Below are 13,236 nucleotides of genomic sequence, written 5' to 3' on the forward strand. Positions count from 1 at the left end.
ATAACAAGCCACCAAACGATAAAACTTGACTTTTTCATGATCATATACCCTGTAATCTCATGGGTTCAACTACCCAGCACATTGGCTTCTATTTCAGTTTTAAAATAAAATCTCACATTTTAAAAGCTGGAATTGTACACAGGAAATTACATTACCATATGTAGGGTGACTAACAATGGAATCATAGGATGGTCACCATGTTAGAATAAGCTTTATACTCAGTATGAGTAAGTCTAACACAGTTCACATTTGCCATAATTTGCTTTTAATTCATCAATTCTACCATGATGTTAGCTTTTCCAAGTACCTGAAAAAACAAGACAAGTTAAAAAGCCATAACAATCACAGCATTCAAAATGAGCACAAGGACTTCCATTACGTTCCTTTTAAGTTTCCGCAAGCTTAAAATGTCTCCTTTCAACATTTTTTATCCCAGACAAAAAGTGAGTGGGTTCCCTGTGTAGTCTTCTGTTTTTAGACTTTGCTGCAACAGGTACAGTTTTTCTCTCTTTTCAAGTCTCTACACTTTAATTTTCTTTGCCTGCAACAAAAATACATACATCATAAAAATTAAGCACATGATAAATCTTTTATGGATAAGAATCCCTATTTTACTAACATCTTGTTGCAGAGTAAACAAAAAGGCCAGGCACACCAGGTTTTCTGTTGTTTGAATATTAACTTTCTCTAATCCTCAAATCCCAAATAGTGACATGCAACTCATTTCTCCTTCCAGTATTATTTCTAAATTATCATTATTATCATAAGAATACAGGAAATGATCACTAACAAAAAAAGTTCTTGATTGTTGAGCAAATTCTCCTTGTCAGAACACAGAGAAAAGTATGGAGAATATGCATATATATTGATGTTAGAGTGTAAAGGGTTAAAAACAGACAATAGGGAATGCATGTGTATAGATTAAGGATTCTAGAATATCATTGTGCTTCTACGATTTCCTTGGCTGACAGAGTGTTCTTGCAGGAATTGGCACATGTGAGCTCAGGGGAGCAGATGGGAAATGTATGTAACAGTATAACAGTTACATGAGCATCATCTTCCAAATATGATGAATTTCAGTTCTTTTTTTTTCTATTGCTCAATTCTACAAATCTAATTTAATCACACATGTATTTGTAAGGGAAATCCCATGAGCTCAAGTACATCTCTTAATTCAAAGGCATCAGTGATGTTTACAAAGCTTTGGTAAATGAACCAGCCATTGGAGTGCTTTTTGGAAAACTTTCCAAACATATAATGAGTAACTATAAATTATGAAATGTAAGAGCTGTTTAATATGTTTTTATGTACGATATGTTCTGAACAAAACCTCATACAAATACTGCTCTTTGTACATTCCTGGTGCACATTTCTCAAAACATTTTCAGCCAGTTTGGAAATGCCTTAAGATAATTATATTGTTTGATTTGATCATTCATTAGAATGCAGAGGAGGATGGACACATCAAATTTTAATGTTTTCTTTTAACTACTAAAAAGTTTATTGTTGTTTAGTTATCTTTAACCCTTTAACTCCCAGAAGTGATTGACATGTAACTTCTCCCTATAAAATCCATTCATCATCTAGCAAAGAGGTAAGGAGAATACTTAAACTTATCAGGTAGAGGTTGTTTTCTTGATTTAACACCAAATTCTTGTAACTTATTTAAAAGGTAATGTGTAGCAGCTAGAGGGGAGAATTAACAATCAGATCTTGGAAGTGAAAGGGTTAAAAGCTTTAATTTCAAGCCAGTGTGTAGTATGCAAATCCTGTATTGCACTTAATAAGTTATTTTTCAAAACACAGAAAAAAATAGAGAACCTGATCAGTTTACCTGAAAACTTACTGCTTGTCTCATACAGTCCTTAAGTGCTTGAAACTCCTTATCACAGGCATGCTTGGTAATGTTGTCTTTCTGGGACACACAGCTTCCATAAAGAAGGGCCTGAAAAAAAAAACAACAACAATTAGGAAAATAAAATATCTAAAAGAACTTGAAGACAAATTTTTGTTTGAGTATCAACCCTATAATTCCTAGGATCTAATCATTAATTCTCCTCTCTAGCTACTACACATTTCCATGTAAATTAGTTGTAAGAATTTAGTGTTAGATCAAGATAAAAACTTCTACCTGATACATTTGAGTACTCTCATTACCTGTTTGTTGGATAGTGGATGAATATTCTAGGGAGAAGTTACATGTGAATCACTTCTAGGAGTTAAAGGGTTAAAACAATCTCAGGCATATTCTCAGCAACACCTAAAACAAACTGAGTAAGGTTTTCAGTTGAGTGAGTCAATTCTCAGATCTTGGAGCTAAAAGGATCAAGATTTCAGGTAGTTGGTTAAGAGGAGACAATTTGGGACAGATTTGAATGCTATAATGATCTTTTTACTCATGATACACAGTGCTTGATTGAGCCTAAAAACAACATAATATTTCTAAACTTTTCCATGACCTTGGTGTGTGTGATTGACTAAAATATTAACATTATCTAATAAAGCAATTAGAGACAAAAACAGCAATTTGGTTTCTTGTATTTTGCAGTGGCCTAAGTTGGTTTCTGTCTTTGTTTCTCTCTGTTTTTCATATTTTATAAACTCTTAATTACAACACTACAATATATATTTACAATACTTCAGCTACCTTCCTTTTACAATAAATTATTCATGATCAATAAATGCCATTTTAATCCAATGCATATATTTGCTTGTCTACAATTGGTCTAAACCCATCACATGACAGAATATTCTCTACCTAAAAACTGGGGAATGTCCAAGGATATACCTCAAGAGATATTTCCCAATTTTCAAACCTTACATGTACATCCAATATGGAAAACTCTGTTAAGGATTTAATTCAGGATGAAAAGCATTGTGTGGTTGTTATAGAAGAGGTTACATGTTACTTTTGCTCATAAAATCATTTCAGAGAACACTGAAAAGTGAACCTTCCACACCATAAACAGCAAGCGGTTCATAAACATTTTTCCCATGTGTTGAAAAGTATTTAAAGGATAATAAACTGTAATAAATAATAATAAACTGTAAGCTGCAATATAATTTATAAAGTAAACCTCTCAGGCATAAGCATTCTTTTCTCTAACAAAAGCCATGGGTTGTCAAAGGCTACCAATTGGGTTGTCATCCATTATATACTGACCAAAAGAAAATCAGAATTGTAGGCAACCAGAATTAAACATTGCTTCAACACAGATTAATTGGGTAATATCTCATGATCAGTACATATCAAGAAACTGGTATGCAGGTGAAGGGGAAAATTAGAGAGGGGAACTGCATGATGTCTGAGACTTGCTCAGCAAATGTTGATAAGTGGAAGAAAACAACAGCATCATTGGTTTAAAAAGATAAATAAAAGAGAAAAAAAAGGCAAATTTTGTGGTTAGTGGGAATCACAGTCTCAGAGGTGCTTGTGATGGCCAAAATTACTTGTAATGGTACAAAAAGAAACACACTTTTTAACCCTTCATCTCCCATTAGTGTCCAAGACAGAATTTCTCCTAACAATGTCATTACAATATCAAGCAGACAAGTGATGAGAATAAAGAAAAATATTAATTAGGGGATTATTAGTTGATCCACTACCAAATTCTCCAAATTAACATCACAAGAACTATATGGCAGACAGGAAGGAGAATCACTAATGAGATCTTAAGAGTTAAAGGATTAATATCCTTCCAAACAAAGCAAAAAGGTGAAGAATCAAAGCAAGGTGAATAATCAAAGTGGTTGCTAAAATAAAACTACAAATAAAAAGTTATTTCAGAACTAAACAAACAAGAAAACAAAATAAAGGAGAACAAAAGACACAAACAAATGTTGTATGAGATCCTGATTAAAGACAATAGAGAACCATTTAATGCCATTCAGAAAAATGATCCAGCAAAGTTATACTATAAATCAGAATGAATAAAATTTACAGTAAAGAACTTATATGAATGATACAAACATAGGTAAATTGAGCAGAAAAAGTAACAGAAAATCAAAGAAAGTAACAGACTTGAAAACAAAAAAACTTAATGAAAATGCAATGGAAACACAAAATGTATACAAATTGAATTAAGTCAATGTGGTTTTTGGCAGCAAGAGTGCTTTTCATTTATTTCTTAGAGCTTCCTTCTTTTCTTAAACCCTTTAAACTCTTGGAGTTACCAGTATCTAATTTCTCATTACAAAATCACTCCTGAATCACACATCAAGGTCATGAGAATAAAGGAAATGATCCTTAATGAAAGAAGCTTTTGATCAGTAACCAAATTCTCCTTGTCAGCACCTTAGGAATCATATAAAGAACAGCAAGGAGAATATGCATACTGATGTTAGGGTGTAAAGGGTTAAGTAAGTCATATTAGGGAAAAAATTGTACCCTTTACCAAATTTGAAACTCAGGAGACACTTATTGAACAGTTAAGTTACTCTCTGTAATCCTAAAGTGCAGTGGCAAAGAAATCTTCCCAGATATCACATTACCATAGTGCTTTAACAGCGAACATGTGACTAATCTTTAACAATACTTTTGTCAAACCTTTATCACACTGTGATCATTTGTTAAGCAGTCATCAAAAAGAAATATGTCTTTCATTAAAACTTTGTTTATTTCCTTTCAGTGGTGAACCAAAGAATCTATTCTGCACTTGATTAATTTAATCATAAGTTGCACTTTGCTGGAAGGTAAATCGAAACACAACAAAGCAAAACAAGGCAAAAAACGATAACAAAAGAAACCTGAAGATAATTTTGTCCTGAAAAATTCATTTTAAGCAGCAACGATGTGTAATCGCTATTTTGCTGCGGAGAAAAACAAACGTAACTCCTTAGCATTATTTAAGCTTAATTAAAAATAAACAAACCAAACCTCATGTGCCTTCCATGCAATTTTTTTTTTCTAGGTTTCAAATAACTTTCCGATTGGGTAATTTTCACGGCTAAGATTAATACGAGCAGTGCTTACAGAATTTAATGTGAGTATACACTAGATGAGTCCCTAGCTACAAACCTTAGCAACTACATGTACCGGCATTTCATAACCAAGTCTTACATGTTGAACCTGACTTTGTTAAAACGAACTTACTTGTGTTAACTACACTTGCTACTTAGGCGTACTGAACACAATGTGTCGCCTAAAATCTCACCTCTGTTTTACATCCCACAAGAGGCTTCGCCAAGCCCGAGATTCTTCAGTAATCTTTTCCGTTTGAGCTCATTATTTCAGATGCACTTTCGTCTTGCTTTATCCGCCATTCTTACAAGCGCATTATGCATCCTGGGTACTAATTGGCTACAAAGCGGAAATGAACTTGGCTAAAACCGGAAGTCTCGGATCCATCGTCTCAAAGTTTACACGTTTTTGTATTCACAGTTAAAAAAACACCGACATTAGTAAACAACGATTTGAGCGCTGAAGGCCTCTTCAGTGTTTATCCGATTACGTTTTGTTGTTCCTCAAGGATTATAAACCTAATTCATTTCAAGACTGGTGAAACTCGTCTGGACTTTATTTGGATTTTTTCTGAACGATTACGATCGCCATGTGTGTGCGACATGAGGAACAGTTGTTCATGATTTTATCTATTTTTTTACATCAAAGTGTTCGTGTATGGCCTTGGCCTAATTGGGGTGATAAACCAAAACCTATTGACGGAAACTGGAGCTCTTGGTTTGCTTGGAGTTCTTGCCAGATCCCATCGGATGGCAATTTGTTGCCGTTTCGATACAGAGAAAGAGATTGCTCCCAAGACCGAAAAATGACGGTGCCGATTGCGTAGCAGAAACGAGACGTACCTCGGTTTGCGACGCTGGTAATATTCCCTTTGGCATGGAGTGTGGTCGAATATAAGATTCGTTCGTAACGGCTTTGCAATCAGGCTTATGGTTATTATTATTTTTTTTGTTCCCGGTTCTTGTTTATTTATGTTGATCTCGAACTTTTCTTTTGCCTTTCACTTGTTTTTGTGTCTAATTCTGGTTTTTTTCTTCGCTTGCTTTTGGTTTACAGTGTGGTTCTTGGTTTTGTCTCTCACTTTAACGTTTAACAATTTCTGCCACAACAACGGAAGCTGAAGACACCATAGCTGTACCGCGTAACTGTTTGTAGTGTTTACCGTTGTGCTGAAAGTAAGTTGACGTTAAGCTGCAACGATTCATTAAGTCTATAATGTGTTCTGTCGATAGCGGTAGTGGCTCGGCTCGATACAGACTAATAAAAGGAGGTAACCAAGATTCTTTTTTTACATCTCTGGGTTCAAATGAAGGGTGGGAGATATCAATTCAAATAAACTTTTGAATTTAGATATTTTGACCAATCATAGCACACGTACTAACTAACCGATATTATGAGGGGTATTCATTCTAGCATTTCTATGGCACACAATCTGAAAAAAGCGGTAAAACTGATCTAGAGCCATCCATCTTTTCCACCGACGAGAAGCCATTTTTCAGGCATCTCAAATTGGAAAAATTACTCAGCCACTCAATAAAAAGTTATGTCAGTGAAATCGTCACCGACTGACTCCTAAATGACTCCGCTCTCACCATCCGTGGCTTCATGAGGTGTAATTTAAGGGAGTTGCTGTAGAGAGGGAGGGGAGGGTGATTCTGGGTGGTGTACGACTGACTTGCTTTAAGATAGGAAATAATAATTAATTGGGATCGATGACAAAACAAATCTGCCAAATTTTTGTTCAGGCCATTACAATGCGACATGTGATGTCTGGATTTCATTTTGTGCTTGCAGATTTTTCAGACTTGAATACCGTGGTACAGCACACACTGAATAATCCAGTGCACGCAAGGTTCATTCGCTTTAATCCTGTCACTTTTGCTTATTTCCCTTGTATGAGGGTGAGGTGTTTGCGCAGTGAATACAGAATCATCTCGAGTGATTTTTTTTTCTCGAAAAAATTACCGTTTCCAGGAGCTATGAAATACATTTTTTTTTTACCTTCCTTGGTTCATTAGCGAGAAGTTAGGTCTTGGGTGCTTATTAGAGGGGAAAGTCTTGCTTTTTAGAAGCGAGGTTGCCAATTTAACAAAAACCCTTCGTGCCCCACACGGTAACGTGTCATCTCAGACTGTTGTGTCGGTTTAAATGCCTAAATACGGCCTTGAAAACCTCTAGTAAGTCTCAGAATTATACGGATATGACTCTCTTAACCTGTTCAGTTGCTGAACTACGCGACAAACTTTGGAAACGCAGCCAAGGAAGGATTACAGAGGGCAACCCATCGGGCGGCCTACTATAGTCTCGGTATGCTGTGCTCGAACGTACTATGATCCTGTCAGCCATATCAGTAATTAAACCGTTACCACCTGTACCGATGGCACCACAAAGCGTACAGAAGATGAGGGACTAGGCGCAAACATTTGGTGCTGCAGTGCGTCAGCGTTCTGTCAGACAGGAGAGCTGGAACTCTCTCATCGTACCTCTATCAGAGAGAAATTCAGCCGGGTGAGCCGGTCAGCCTCGAACGCCCTGACCTCGAGAGGAAGATGGGATGTCAGAGTACGATTCCTCAAGTAGTGATGAAGAATCGGCCAACAAGGAGAGCGCATGTGATGTTGGCGAGATTCCATCTTCAGAACGAGAGGCGAATTTTCTCCTCAGAAGAGTGTCTCGCCTCGAAAAAAGTATTCTCATCAAAAGCAGTTAATTTTTCTTTATTTTCCTTGTTATGGAACTATGGGATCGCTGTCACCTTTTGTTTTTTTTTATGCTTTTGTTGACATTGCTATTCGTCTCTTTGCTACTGACCAGTCTTTACTAATACGGTTTTCCGTGATCGAAGCTAAACAGAAGGAAGTCGTGACTGTGACTAGCGTACGTTATTCGGGCAAAACTTCTAAAACTTCTAAAACGAACAGTAACACCGTTTTAGTAAAAAAAAACTTACGCCTGACGGTGAGCAAAGATTTCAACGGATCAATACTGGTTGAGAAAATCATCACTCACCGAAAAGGCCCCTTTAATGACTGAAAATATATGAAAATCATATATACCAGTATGTGAACTGCGGTTGAAGAAATGATTATGAAAGTGATCCTCGCAGTTATGAATATTACTTAAATAGCAGTAAAAATAAGACCTGAGAAAAATTCAGGCCCGTGCGGGATTAGAACCCATTACCTTTGCGATGCCGGTGCAGCGTTCTACATGCTGAGCTGGTCATTCTCTTGGTTTTAAATAAACCCTCTAAGTGGTGAGTAAATGACTGCAAATATATGAAAATCATATAAATATGAACTGCGGTTGAAGAAACAAATATGAAAGCGATCCTTGGAGTTAAGAATATCACTTAACTAGTAGGCCCTTTTAAGTTGAGGTATTGGACTAAGTAAAAAAATTATGAACGGGATCGGGATTCGCCGGTATTTTTGTCGGAATCGCGGGATTGAAGAAACAAATATGAAAGCGATCCTTGGAGTTAAGAATATCACTTAACTAGTAGGCCCTTTTAAGTTGAGGTATTGGACTAAGTAAAAAAATTATGAACGGGATCGGGATTCGCCGGTATTTTTGTCGGAATCGCGGGATTGAAGAAACCTATTGGAGACCCTCTTGTCTAATGTAGGCAGAAAACCTCGAAATAGATTACTCGCTAAAATGGGTTCTCTTCAACGTAGTAAGCGGTCAGATAACAGCAATGCACTGTGGAAGTAAGGTGAGGTATTTTTTGTGAGAATTTGACCTATTTTTTAATTCCCTAGAGCGGTCGTAAATATTCCCATACAGACTCTTATAATTTCGCCATGACGGTTATTTCGAAAGATGATCATCTCACAGCTAAAGCTTGGGCTGCCTGTGTCCGACCCAGACTATATTTTTGTACACCGTTCCAACCGCAGGAGATAAAGATGCCCTGAGGCATGCCATAGCTTTATCAGACTTAGTCCACTTGGCTGCTTCACCTTCTTTCGATGTTTCGTACCAATTTTGCATTATGCAGTAATCTATCAAATCTTCGATGTAGGTTTCCAGGTCGTGCTTTTTATCTCGTGTTGTTTTGAATTCTGGAAACGGTGTGTTCGAGGTCATCTTGGTTCAAACCGGAGAGAACAAAATTTCAAGTATAGGGCTGTGCGGAAATTTTACCGAGGCTTGGCTAGTTGGTCGCTATATGCAAATATCCGTTGAGAAATAATCAACCAGAACCGCTTCCACCATGTTACTTGCTCAGTTCCATGTTAAAACTGACAACTTTTATTCATTACGAAATCATTATAATTTATACAAAGTGCGGTGTTCGTCGTGCTTATGCTAATCGCATGGGTGTGTGTGCTGTGTGAGTGCGATGGTGACAATTACATAGTGCAACTTTTTGCATAATCATTCATTTTTTATCCGTCATGCTCTTTTCGGCATGGTAACTCCATGTAAACAGGCTCTTCATTAAGGAGTGTCCATACCGAGCTAACCTGTCTGTTTGTCTACCATCTGTAGTTCATTTCTGTTTGTCCGCTGCAGTTGTTGTTCACACTGCTGAGAGGTAAGAATTCTGTTTAATATAGATAAGAATTTAGCTCACTTGTAAAGTGTAGCCTCGCTGGACTCCTGCAACGCGAACAAAGATAATTCAGCTAAGAACTCACACTCTCCGCTCGATCGAACTGAAGTCATTTGCCCTGAAGTGCCTCTGCCGTCATTTCTGTCAGTTCACTCAAACTCTCTGATATCTTCAATATTCGCTGGTTTCCCTTTGTATTCTAAGTTTTTGGGTTTTTGATCTATTACAACTGTAGCGACGCCCGTCAAATGCTGAGCACAAAGACTCAAAACGATTTTGATAAAGTTAAACAAAGGCGCGTTCAGTCGGCCTTCTGCAACAGACGGGTTAAAGTTAAACACTCTCAGCAACAGGGAAAAGGAAAACAGTGATTGTGAGTTAAGATGGCCTTAACGGGAAGTTTAGAAAGAATACTCTCGTAGAAATGGAAAGAATAAAGAAAAAACTGTTTCTGATCGTGCTGACGTCAATCAGCTCTGATCGTTAATCATTCTGTCTGGTAATTGTTCAACGTCGATTATTTTTCAGTTTTTCACGTTGAGCAATGGAAGTGTTTGAACTGATGACAAAATACTCGCTTAATTCCATGGATTGTACTTGATTTCATCTGACAGAAGTTAGAAACGAACTCAAAACCTCTTAAATCTGTAAAGTAACCAAAATTAATGCTTGACTGATTTGATCTAAATTAAATGCAGGTATGTCAGGTGTTTGACAAAATAAATTAAACTTGCTCGCTGTCTGCTTCAGTGATTGACAAGAGGGTCCCTTATACTTTTTACGCGAAGCATGATTAGGCGATTTTTTTTCTCTCGTGGATCGTGATTTGATTTTTTCCCAATTCGTGAATCGTGATTCGTCCACATGGCTGCTTCACTTTCTTTCAAAATATTGTACCAATTTTGCATTAAACAGTAATCTATCATATCTTTGATGTAGGTATCCAGGTCGTGCTTTTCTTCTCCCGTTGTTTTGAATTCTGGAAACGATGTGTTTGAAGTCGTCTTGGTTTAAACCGGAGAGAACTTGGCCAGTAGATCGCTATATGCAAATATTCCTTGAGAAATAATTAACCAGAACCGCTGCCACCATGTTATTTGCTCAATTCCATGTTAGAACTGACAACTTTTATTCATTACGAAATCTTTATAACTTATACAAAGTGCGATGTTCGTGCTTATGCTAATTGCATGGGTGTGCGCGCTGTGCGAGTGCGATGGTGACAATTACATAGTGCAACCTTTTGCATAATCAGTCATAATTTATGCGTTATGCTCTTTTTGGCATGGTAACTCCATGTAAAACAGGCCCTTAGTCGCGTGACGTTTCAGAAGCCTGAAGTATTTTGTGGAAGTTAATTAAGGAGTGTCCATACCGATCCGAGATTGTCTACAGTCCTTATTTGATTGCTGGTTGTTCGCTGCACTTGTTAGTTGGTAAGAATTATGTTCAATATAGATAAGAGTTTAGCTCACTTGTAAAGTGTAGCCTTGCGAGACTCGTTATGCTCTTTTCGGCATGGTAACTCCCTATAAACAGGCCCTTAGTCGCGTGACGTTTCAGAAGCCTGCAGTATTTTGTGGAAGTTAATTAAGGAGTGTCCCTACTGATCAGAGCAGTTAGATTGTCTTCAATCCGTATTTGATTGCCGTTTGTTCTCTGCACTTGTTACTTGCTTTGCTAACATGTAAGAATTATGTTCAATATACATAAGAATTTAGCTCATTTGTAAAGTGTAGCCTCACTAGATTCCTGCAAATCGAACGTAGATAATTCAGCTAAGAACTCACACTCTCCGCTCGATCGAACTGAAGTCATTTCCCCTGAAGTGCTTCAGCCGTCATTTCTGTCAGTTCACTCACTCTCTGATATCTTCGTGCTGACGTCAATCAGCTCTGATCGTTAATCATTCTGTCTGGTAGTTTTTCAACGTCGATTAGTTTTCAGTTTTTCACGTTAAGCAATGGAAGTGTTTGAACTGATGACAATACTCGCTTAATTCCATGGATTGTACTTGATTTCATCTGGCAGAAGTTAGAAACGAACTCAAAACCTCTTAAATCTGTTAAGTAACCAAATTAATGCATGATCTAAATGCAGGTATGTCAGGTATTTGATGAAATAAATAAAACTTGCTCGCTGTCTGCTTCCGTGATTGACAAGAGGACCCCTATACTTTTTACGTGAAGCATGCATGGGCGAGTTTTTTTTCCTCGTGTATCGTGATCTGAATTTTTTTTCTGAGTCGTGATTAGAGATAATAAGATTTTTTCATGTTCGCGTGAAGTAATTGTTAAATTTAAACGTGACTCGAGTGTGAAGAACTGAATTAAACGTGACTCGTGAACCATTTTGTTTTCCGTGATGAATTCCCGGCTTTTTAATTGTTTTGAAAATGAATTGTTCAAGAACAGTTGTGGTTTAGTTTTGACCTGAGTTTGAACAGGACATGAACTTTATATGGATCAATAGAAGTCATAAACCAGACCTCTAATGGTCCTTGAACAAATAATGTAAGACATTCTGTCATCATTTGTTATTTAAAACTCGTCAAGACTAGGAAAATTGAAAATTTAGTTAGGGAATTCGGCTTTTTACTTTCATGTGAAATGTCTCAAATGCGTGAGCGTGAAAAAACTTTGATATTTTTGTGATGTGTGAAAAGGCCAAATATTCTTATGTGACTGAGTTTATCCAAGGGGTATGGCTGGGGAAACTCTGACAAAGAAAAGATACATGCAATTCAAATTCTTAGAAACCTTTGAGCTCAGTTGTTTGCGATTCATTAACAATCGTTCTCAGTAAGATCTATAAGTAACCACATCATACTTTTAATGTGCATTTCAAGCCAAAAAATTTCAATTCCAGTATTAAATGGCCAGTTGTCTCTTGTACTTTCCTGTACATATTCAATAATTTTGATCATTATACATAAGATTTACAATGAAAGAGCTGATTGGTAATGAGCATTCAATCAATATACAATAGTGTGTGAAGTTGACATGATAAAATGCAATATCTGAGGCTTCTACTGCATTTATCTTCTCGAGATCAATGTCTGCCTAGTTTCCAAGACCTTAGAGTTTAGTGTTCTCAACCTTTTGCAAACCTAGAGAGATGCTCAAAATAGCTGAATACCTCTAAAAAAAATTGTAATAAAACAATTATTTGATTCAGTTTTTTGATATCATGCTCAACCTCATTCAATAATCGCTTATTACTCTAGCGTCAAGACCATGGATAGACCATGGCCATCCATGTTCCTGCCATGGTTGTTCACAGGACTTCCTGTTGTCCAATTCTGTTTGTAATAATACTCTTGATTAACAAACCAGACAACTGTTATCAATTAATTACAATATAATAAAATCTGAGAAAGAAACTAGAGACATCCATTATACATTTTCAAAAAAAACAACAACAACAACAACAATTAAATCGGCAAAATGCAGGACAACAGTGTGCACACATCACACATTCTGTCCCCTTCCACAGGCACGACATGATAATTGTCCCTTTAATGGTCCTATAACATGGTCCAATTACAAGCATGACACATACACTGTACTATAAGTGCTCAAATTGGGCTGGTGATAACCAATCATGTTCAAGAATTTTGTTATAGTTTTGATTAACAGATGAAAAGTTATATTTTCAGATGAAAGTTTTTCCTCCTCAACACTTTTTAATTCTGATATTTGCAAATTATTGAGCC

General features: G+C 36.7%; 1 protein-coding gene and 1 long non-coding RNA gene across 3 annotated transcripts in view; one reads left to right on the top strand and one right to left on the bottom strand.

Annotated features, from left to right (window-relative positions):
- Window positions 1-33: 33 nt before the first annotated feature.
- Window positions 34-5,264, bottom strand: LOC136281282 (uncharacterized). Its single transcript, XR_010717641.1, has 3 exons — window positions 5,154-5,264; window positions 1,835-1,945; window positions 34-541 (listed from the first exon to the last, which is right to left on the bottom strand). It is a non-coding gene; the product is annotated as an uncharacterized lncRNA (long non-coding RNA).
- Window positions 5,265-9,377: 4,113 nt separating this feature from the next.
- LOC131781145 (uncharacterized) overlaps window positions 9,378-13,236 on the top strand; it is a 93,083-nt gene continuing 89,224 nt past the window's right edge. The window contains exon 1 of one of the 2 annotated variants that reach the window (XM_066167642.1): window positions 9,378-9,503. The gene's annotated coding sequence lies outside the window, so the exon portion shown is untranslated. Of the gene's footprint in view, window positions 9,504-10,849; window positions 10,958-13,236 lie in introns of those variants that run through there. The other variant, XM_066167643.1, reaches the window with a different exon arrangement.

Source organism: Pocillopora verrucosa, chromosome 5 (assembly GCF_036669915.1).
Source record: "Pocillopora verrucosa isolate sample1 chromosome 5, ASM3666991v2, whole genome shotgun sequence".
NCBI lineage: Eukaryota > Metazoa > Cnidaria > Anthozoa > Scleractinia > Pocilloporidae > Pocillopora > Pocillopora verrucosa.